The sequence below is a fragment of the Polypterus senegalus genome, chromosome 16 (assembly GCF_016835505.1).
Source record: "Polypterus senegalus isolate Bchr_013 chromosome 16, ASM1683550v1, whole genome shotgun sequence".
Classification (NCBI taxonomy): domain Eukaryota; kingdom Metazoa; phylum Chordata; class Cladistia; order Polypteriformes; family Polypteridae; genus Polypterus; species Polypterus senegalus.
Genome location: NC_053169.1, coordinates 48,667,628 through 48,678,206, shown reverse-complemented (window position 1 = coordinate 48,678,206; position 10,579 = coordinate 48,667,628). Strand labels below are relative to the sequence as shown.

Below are 10,579 nucleotides of genomic sequence, written 5' to 3'. Positions count from 1 at the left end.
GAGAAAGTGAGAGAGACAGAGAAAAGCAAACAATCAAGCACCGCGCGGGAAGCATATCGTATATCATTGAGGAGTTTTATTTAATACGTAATACATGCTCTGATTGGGTAGCTTCTAAGCCATCCGCCAATAGCATCCCTTGTATGAAATCAACTGGGCAAACAAACTGAGGAAGCATGTACCATAAATTGAAAGACCCATTGTCTGCAGAAATCCTGTGATGTATATTTAGATATGCTTACATTTAAAATCCGCGATGGAGTGAAGCCGCGAAAGTCGAACTGCGATATAGCGAGGGATCACTGTATAACAATTTTAAAATGGCAGGGCATATGAAACCAAAGCACCATCAGAAAATTAGTCAAACATTTTATAACAATCTTATAATGACATTCTAGCAGAAAACAATAAGAATTTAGTTCTGCAGCCCCACCAAAACCCAAAAGACAAAAATATTTTCAAAATAATGAGTAAAAAGTTAATACTAAATACCAATCAAAACACTGTCTATGTGAGGGCATTGGGTCAGTTGCCACCAATCATAAAATTGAGGGGGCAATGCCTCCTTAATCCCAGAGAGATGCTAGAGAAAAGTGTAAATGGTACAACTGAGTTGTAAAATCCATACCAGTGGTATTTGAGTTTGTGCATTGCTATAGGCTACTTGTAAAGACATATTTCCCCGTGAGGACAAGTCCTATCTATTTATTTATCTATCTATCTAAAGGAAAATGTGAATGTCATCTGTCACTCTGGCAACCAATAGTGACAGGAAAATCTTAACTTTACCAAAGGAGGCCAATAATCAATAAAAGTCCCAGAAATAAACTGACTAGCCCAAAATGATCGTAAAGTTCAATGTAATTGTAATAGAATAGAGAAGTAGAGAGCTCAATATAACTATTCACTTAATGCAAGCAACAGAAACTTTATCAAACAAGAACCTGAATATGCAGAATTTTTTAGCGAGCCAAAAGAGAACTTGAAGAGTACCATCAAATAATTTGTAGGTGGTAATGAACAATAAAGGAAGATATTTGCCAAGTTTTAATGAAGGTCTATTGGAAAGATGTTTAGATTTTATTTTAGTTAATTGTATTTTGCTTTTTTGTGTCTCCTATAATATGTCAGTTGAAGGGATATTATCATTATTATTATTAGTGATGTTGTAATAGCGCAGTCAGTGACCACAGCAGAAGCAGTGAATGCACAATGGTTTGACTCAGGCAAACTGTTTCTCAGATTAGTTTCCTGCTTCCAGATCTGCCAGAGGACAGCTATAAAAACCAAGCTGTCGCCCCACAGTCATAGTTATTCATCCACAGTGACCGAATGACGAGTTCTTTTTAGGACCACAAGCTAAAAACAAGTTATTGCCATTTAATCACCCTGCACTGGCACAGTGCATATTACATTATCATTTTTGTTTCCATGGTTGATGTTGTTGTTCTATGAAAGATTAAACACTAAAAAAACAAAACGTTTTGAGCATAGAATTTACTAGCACACAAAAAGCTCCAAAGTAATCTACAATCCCTTTCAAAAAGTATTAAAAATCTTTCCTCCGATGTATGTGAAAGATCGGGCTACTCTAAAGTGTCTGAGTTTTTAGTGCTTTGTTTAAATAAAAGCATTACTATGGTTCTGTGCTGCTGAATTTTCAGATACAAAACTAAACCAATAAGTGTTGTCAAAGGTGTGCTACTGAATGTAGCCAAATTAAATTACTTTTATTTACATTGTTGCATATGACTTTTTGCTACCCCATTGTTTATGACAAGTCAGTGCTCATGAATAGAGAGGAGAGTTAAGTAATAGAAGGAGGGGCAAAAGGTAATCTAACCAACCTGCTGCCCTCCTGGAATACAGAGTAGCTTCTTGTCTAGTCAGTGGGGTGACTGATTCATCTTCCACATTTCTCTGACTCCTCCTTAACCTTCTCTTACCTCTGGCCTTTACTCCTGCCAGCTGGTTTCTTGCCAACATCTGTCCTCCCAACTCTAAGGTCAGTTTTTAGACACCATCCTGATGACACTTGTGGAGAAGCCCTGGCGTTGCTTGGTTTCAGTGTCCCCATAATTGCCACAATATCTCTCTCTGTCCCTGTCTTTTAAGGACATATCACATTATGCATATCTTCCAGCAATTTTCAGTTGTAGCTTTCATTTGCATAATATTAGCAAGTAGGAGGCAGTCACCAGTGTGCTCTTGTCAAGCCCAGTCACTTAATTGAACATAACCAGAGACTCAGCCCATGGCGTGCCTGACAAAATCAATCGGGTTTAATTTTGTTGGAAGTACAATGCATATAATGCAGCAACAAAGAATAAGGAACACAGGCGTTTTTGACCTCACTAAAAGAAGAGAAGCTCGTCTGGCTGATGTCTCATGTTTTATATACTGCAACAGAAAGGACAAAAGATAAAAACAGTTGAGACTGCAGCTTAACTTGCTGTTCCTTTTGACCATTCATACAACACTAACTCTGTCAAGCAGCACGGTACTGGCTTTCACATAAAGGGGTGAGCACAACGAGGCTAGGAAGCCAGCACTTAGTCACTAAATGTGACATGTCTAGTGATTTTCAGTCATGTAAATCGACATGGTCTGGCAATGGGATCAGCCGACAATACCAACGACTAGAAGTCAGGTAATGTGACATCAGCTTTGGTCACAGTAGGTTTCCTGCCCTCTAGAGTCTTCTGGAGCATGTCAAGTTACCATCCAAGTTGCATTTCTCTTCCTTTAATGGTGAAGCTCATGTTTGTTACCTTTCCAGGTCACTCAGCACATACATAAGACATACCGCCATCAATTAGATCTCAACTTCTTCCATTGGCATGGTGATATGCAGCATGTTGCTAATGCCAGAGCATGTTTCTTTTAGATCATTAGGAGCTTGTCTGTCTGTGCCCTTGTCCTGTCCCACCTTTTTCCATCTGTACTTTCTTTTCTCCTGAGCCAGTTAGATTTAAAAGATTTATTTTGTCCTCCTTATCTGAAGATTTTCATTGAATTCTTTTTGGCCTCTGGTTGTTTGTCTCTCATGTAAAGTGTGCTTAAAAACAAAGAAAATTACATTCTTAACATAATTCAGAAAACAGTGATATTTACTACATGCAGCAGCAGTAATCCGAATCACCCTTTATTTCCAGTCGCTGTTATGAGTAAAACATATCAGGGTGACATTTACTATGGTGCTGCATCTTGTGATCTGGCAATGGAAGAATGTCTGCAGCTAACATTAGTGTCCATATGTGTCACACGGCACTTCACATTGTATTTCCATTATCAGCTTGAATCAAAATTCTTTTTTAATATTTAATGTAATTTGCTGACACCCCGTGTTGACACTTTGAGCTACATGATATATTATGCAACAGTTATTGATTAGTTTTGTTAAGTGACCATACCCTTAAAGTGAAGGGCCATTTTTTCTTTTGGGGTGGCTGTGTTACATTATTTTTTAGATATTTATTGCTCTGTTTTATCATGGTATCAGATCACCTATGACATGCACATAACACAGAAGTTACCAAATAATCTATTAGGTTCTTTTCTCAATGTGGAAATACTAAGAAAAGATTAAACCAGCTATGTAAATGTTACCTGTAACCTCCTACCTCATGTGTTTTATCCTCAGGACCCCTATGGCAGGCTGCATCATTGACTGTGACTGTCTTTGTTTTCAAAACTTTACTTTAACCCAGTTTACCACCAGTAGAGAACTTCACAAAGGTGTCCAATTGAGCTTTTAAGGGTCCGTAGATAGACAAGAAACAAACAATCTAACCTCCTGGCCGGCCAGCAGCAGTCAGACAGAAACACTGCATTAAGCCAGTATCACTCACAAACGACATTTATTTGTTTCAAAACCAATAACAGCAAGTACAAAGTGATAACTAGAATCCTAAAACCTACCTAAAAAGTCTTCTTGCAGTTCCATCAGCAACAGCAAGATAATGACAAACCTTCCTAGGCAGCTTTTTTACATTTTTACACCTTCAAGTGAAAAAAATAAACATTTCTCACAAAAGAGATGGAGCTTATAAAAAATGTCAGCTTCTAAAAGCAACATCACAGAATTCTTTGCAAAGTGTTTATTTGTTAACCAAGCAGCATCACTGGGTGTGTTAATTCCTATGAAAAGTGTCTGTTAAGTATAAGCTCCCTCTCTGGTTCACTTTCTGCTAGAATACTGTGATGGCATATTACACTTTCTGAAAACACCTTGAGAAAATTCCAGACAATGCTACAACATCATTATCACTCATTCCCAAGGTTGATCAAATATAGGCTAAGGCTTATCACCTGTGTGGAAGATAGATGGCGCTATAACCACGCTAACCTGGCACAGACAGACACTAGAGACACAAGTACAAAAAGCACACTTGATTTGTTTATAGTGCAGTGTTCCCAACAGTCCAACCACACACTTTCTTTTCCTCTTGTCTTCTCTGTTTATCTCTCACTCTTTTCTCTCAGTCCTTCTTTCTCCTCCTGACTGTAGCTCCCAAGTAGTGGCTGCTGGCTCCTTTTATAAGGCACCCGGAAATGCTTCAGGTGCTTGATGACTCATTTCCAGTAGCTCTACCGGGTGTGGTGGTAGCAAGGTAATTATAGTTAATGAAAAGTAAAATCAAAACTGAAACTATTACTAAAAAACATTGTCATAAACTGAAATAAAATAATTAACAAAACCAAAATGAAAAACTAAAGATAAACTAAACTATTAAAATAGCTGGAAAGACTAACCTAAATAAAATAATAATTTACTAAAATATTTTTAGTTTTCATTTTTGAATGAATATTCTTGCCATTAGTCTTTAACCCTTGTAAGTTTTAACTCTAAAACAGAAAGTCATCCACCACAAGCCGCCTGCACATATTGAACATATTGATTAAGCTGAATGTGGGCGCGTAAAGCGTGTGAAATAGAAAGCGAATTACATGCCACCTTTCTTTGTGCTTGTTGTATATCAAGATATAATTCAAACAGCTGAAATTAGAATGTTCTGGTCAACAAAACGTTTACCATATGGACAGAAAAATCACGAGTGAGTAATGTTTTAGTTCAGTTTCTCAGGTGACTGCTTTTTGTTGACAGCAATTTACCTGCCCCTTCGCACAGGAGAAATCAGTTTTACTGTCTCATATACGAAGTATAGAGAAAGTATAGTAATCATGAAAACATTCGACCTTAATATTTTGATCGAATCTTGATGTTATAGATCTCCCAGAGTCCAAAAATACAGTTTTTTGGAATTGTGTGTGTGCATTTCTGTGTGTGTGTGTGTGTGTGTGTGTAAACACTATAACTCAAAAACGCAACTAGACAGATGGATGAAATTCGGCATGTGGTTGTTACACCAAACTGTTGATCTGTATTAACTTTTGGGCCAAATCCATCACCTGCAAGTGGTACGTTACCTGAACTCATACTCTATTTTTTTTTTGTTTTAATTCATGCAGCTGCAGAGTCCAATTTATTGAAATTTACTTTTATAATAATTGTTCTAATAATATATCTATGGTGGGCTGGCGCCCTTCCCGGGGTTTGTTTCCTGCCTTGCGCCTTATGTTGGCTGGGATTGGCTGCAGCAGACCCCTGTGACCCTGTAGTTAGGATATAGTGGGTTGGATGATGGATGGATGTTCAATATATTATTAATTTGATATGATGTGTTGTTGATGGTTCCTTAATGTACATAATATAGAAATATAATCATTGTCTTGTGGTTTACTCCTTAAATATCTATCCCCATATGTGAGTATACAAGAAAGTCGAGGGGAGACCACTCCCGGTTTTTGAAAATAAAATGGCACTGATCAAGAGACTGACTAGGGGGGTATTTTCTGTACGTCGCTTAAATCATCCGAGATCAGGTGCATCATCTTGGATAAGTTAATGCTGGTGACACTCATCCGGGATAGGTCTGTTTTTCAAATGCAGCAGTGTAGTAGATTAGTCTAGCTGGATCTAATCATCTGAGATGATTGTGCGCGCCCATGCTGATTGAAAAGCCCATATATATTGAGTCTAGAAAACATGATCAGCAAGTCCTTGATAGGATGCAACAAAATGACGAAAGAACGGGCACATTCTTTCACATAAGTGGAGCAGGACCTGTTATTCGAAGGATATGAAGAATTTCAAGAGTTAATATGTACAAGGGGTAACACTGCAAAAGCAGCCCAAACTAGAAAAGATGGCTGGCAAAAAGTGGCCGACAAATTAAACGCGTAAGTAGTGTGCATTGTATTTACTGAATGCAGCGTTTAATTTCCTATGTGTCACATTAATTATTACTTAATATGTCATAATTCCAGATCAAACGTGAGCACAAGGAGAAGATGGGAACAGGTTAAAGTGAAGTACAAGAATATACTTCAAACTGGTAAATATTGGTATATAACTATTTAAAGAATTGTTGACATAAAGAATCATATATAATAGAAAGACCATTAATTTGAAAGCTAATAAGAAGAAGGCAGACAAACAAAAAACAGGTGGAGGTCCAAGCGGTCCAGACCTAACCCCAGCAGAAGAGTTGGCTATCTAGCAAAATGCCCATCGCCCGGTTTCTGAGGGCATTCCAGGGGGAAGCTCCTCCTCAGAACCAGTGGCAGGATGCAGTGGTAACTTCATTTCAGGTAAATGATGGTCATTGCATATATTTTGTCCTCAATGTGTGCCATAGGTATGTCGCATTTAGCCCTCTTTTTTAATTTGTTTTTTTGTTGGATCAGTTGCAGGGAATGTCATATCCCTAGAACCTGTGTCTGACCACCGAGCTATTGACGAATGTCAAATATTTGATGAAGAGACTGTGTCTGATTATTCATCAGGAGGAGAGGTAAATGTTCCAAATGTTTGAACAAACTCCACTCTGATCAGTCCCATGTGCTAATTGTGATATAACTGTGTTGCAGGAGCCTGTAGCCAGCACACATGTACCTTTTGGAACATCCACATCAAAAAAAGGAGATGGTGAGGTTGGTTGAACCATCTGTTGTACTCGATACGAAATGATTCAAAATGATATACTGTGTATACAATATAGAGGAAAAAAGGCATTTGTAATTGTGTATTTATTTGCAGAAAAATGTGAGGACTCTATACAAGAGATATATTCAGGAGAAAGTCACGTACAGGAAATTAAAAATAAGCAAAATACAGCAGGACATGGAACTTCATGAACTGAAGACAACCAATTATGTCACATGCTCTGTCAGGTGCAACCCTCAGCCTTTTTGGACATTGAAATCTCTCCTTCAGGTGGCTAAAGGTCATTTCAATTCGTGCCCTTGTCCTAGACAGAGCTGCATTATATCGAGCTTGTGGCCCAGGGTTGGGGTCAGGAAACGGGGTCATTAGAAAATTCCTACAGGCATATCCCCTGTCCCCAAGCAGGATTCCATCATGATGACCTGTGGAATAGGTAAAAATTGTGAATACAATATACACATCACCATGATTAATAATTAGATTATTACCTTGTTTAAGGTGTGACTCCTTAAAAATTCTAGAGTCATGAACAGACCCTGGCCATTTAGCCTCCACATTTGATACAAGGTAGGATGCATCACAGATCATCTGAGAATTGATAGCATGTAGGTCAAACAATTTTACTGTCAACATACCTGTTGGCTATTTTCAACTCTTTCAAAAAGTGTGGAAGCCTTTTCTGTTCACGTAATCTGGCTCATTTGGACCTGATGGGGCCTTTTTTCGGATCTGCGTACAATCCAGTGCCCCAATCACATTTGGAAATCCTAGGTAATGAAATGTTAGGCTGATTGTGAGCTTCTTTATGGAACTGTGGGTGTTTTTTCCTGTGTATTACCTACCTGCAATGGCATGAAACACCTCTTTTATGGTCTGCACACGCAGGTGTCCAGGAAACACTATGAAAACCCGAAGGAAATGTTTCAGAGCCAAACAGACTTTACGAATTGCCTGGCAAACTGCATTTTTTGATAGATGTTCAGCATCGCCTACAGTATATAAAAAAGTGCCGCTTGCAAGAAACCTCAAAGCAATGCATACTGTCTGTGTGGTTGTGAGAGCTCAACTTCGCCAAGTTTGACTTTGAATATAAGGAGCTAATAAATCTTTCAGGTACAATATTCCCCCTCGGCTAAAGCGGTATCTTTCAAAAAGAATTTCCTCTGGGAGCAATAAAGGATCTTGCCGATCGCGCAAATCCCTCTCTACATGAAATTCTCTTCGTATAATTTGCGCACCAATATCAATTGGTCGCTCATTCATGAACGGCGAAGCCATGACTGGATGAATTCCACGCACCATCACTGATTACGTGTGTGAGCTAATCCTTGTTTACATAGAACAAACCTGCTCGGAGTAGGTTTGAGGATTAGGATGTGTTTGCAATGACAACACTTCCAGCAAGAGTTTCGAAAAACCGACAGATCCAGGATCAGGCCAAATCATCAACAATTACATCTGGCTAAGTGAGTAATCCACGTACAAAAAATACCCCCTAGGTCATCATACAAGATCAGCATATTGTTGCTAACCAATCACTTTTGCTCTAAAAACATTGTTTAACAATGAAGCAACACAAACAAAGTTAGGTAGGTGAAGAGAGTCTGCCAAGTGATGAAAAACTAAACATATTAATGGGTTTTTGTATTTATTCTATATTTATCAATTTATCTTTTTTAGTTTATATTCACAACTCGAAATGCCTGATATTGCTACATGCTTGTTTTTCTTTGTATCCCGTAATACAGCTAAGTGGGGTCTGCACACTGATTCAAGTCTAAGAGCCCTGTTCTTACTAAGCCCCTGTGATTTTCATGAGAAAATATTTTAAAAATTATAAAATTGTGTAAAGTTGTTCACATTCAGTATCTAGTTTTGATTATGCTTGGTTTTTATCAAACAAAAACAAAACCAGACAGTAAACCATATAGTGTAGTTAGCTTCCACTAACATTAAACTCATATCCAAATCTGTTAAGTGTACAGTTCTGTCTGATTGTGACACAAAACTAAACTCAGTAGGAGCTCCATGCCATAATTACTAAAACTAAAACTGAAACTAATAGATATAAAAATAAAATAGAAATGTCTTTGTGAAATAAAAACTAAACTAAAACTAAAAATACACGATGAAGGAAAACTAAAAGTAAACTGAATTTCCAAATAAGGACAGAAAAATATAGAAATAAAAACTAATATAACAAGGCAAAACTACGTATAATAACCTTGGTTGTAAGAACTGCCCATAAGGGCTCAGCAGCTCCTGCTGCAGTACCCCCTGGCAGTGCCTGCGGATCCCAAACTCCAACTCCCATGAAGCCCTGTGGGAGTCCGAGGCACCACTACATCCCAGAGGCTTTGCCCTCTAGCGTCCCGGGAGGTAACGCTCTGACCACGCTTGCTCCCTGGTCTCTCCCAGCGTGGAGGTGTCCTGGTCAGGCAAGAGTTCTGGGTGCACACTACGCCTGACATTCATCAACTGAAAATGTTCAAGCACCAGTTATACACACTGTAAGTCACAACTGAAAATCCTGATGTATTTAATTATGAAAATAATTTCCTATGACATTTTCAATGTTTTTATATATAATAATGCTGATAAGTTGAATCAGTGTGAGGACGACTCGCCACCACTATGAGTTGCCATTCCATTATGCAAATGAGCAGCTTCAGGGCCAGCATCAGGGAATCCTTTAAAAAAGTGGCAGGCCAGCGAAAGCCACAAAACAGAATTTATTAGCTAGTGTGGCAACAGCAAGCGGACAGCTAAGAATGGCAACTGACCTAAAAGAGCCATTGTCATGATCAGGGCTGAATTTTAGGGACTTATGGCCTTTTTCTAATTCAGTGGACATTTTTGGTAACTATTGTTAGGGTTACAGTCCATGTTTCTAGGGGAATGGTCTCCGGGGTTGTAACGGGATAAAAGCTCAGCTTGGGTTTGGGGGCATTGGGTAGGCTTGATTAGAGTGAAAGTGCAGTGAAACATGTCGTTTAACTCCTGCTTTGATGGCTTTTCTTCATAATTTAAGCACAACGAACTGTCCACTTTGAACCAAGAGGACAAGTCAGACATGATGGTATTCATGGTTTCAAGCCAGCAGTGAGTTCTGGAATCCAATCGGGTCCAAACAGAACAAATTCCCAACATTGATAGAGAGGCAGTGTGGATGACGAAGGGGACAGCTAACAATAATAACAAGGCCACCATTTGAAAAACGCACAAACCATTTATTTCCTTCCTTAGCTCTTTTCAGACACCAGATACTTTGGCTTATTCAGCTATGATTCTTTTTCATAGTTAACTAGAATTACTTCATCATAGTCAGTTTGCAGTTGAACTGTATATCAGTGATGGCTGGGTATTACATATGTGAACAAGAGCACAATAGAACTTCTATCCTGTTTTAAAAGTATTTAACTTACTTGCTTATGTTTTGTCAATGTTTTCTTTCAATATTTTTTAACAACTTAGCCTATTACTCTGGTGAGCTCAGGTATTCCACAGTTTGTGGTTGGTGCTGATGTAGTGGCTCACCTGTAGCTCAAACCATTTTTTTAAGGACATGAG

General features: G+C 38.5%; 1 pseudogene; it reads right to left on the bottom strand.

The window, feature by feature from the left end:
* Window positions 1–7,216: 7,216 nt before the first annotated feature.
* LOC120516457 lies at window positions 7,217–8,287 on the bottom strand (annotated as a pseudogene).
* Window positions 8,288–10,579: the final 2,292 nt, after the last annotated feature.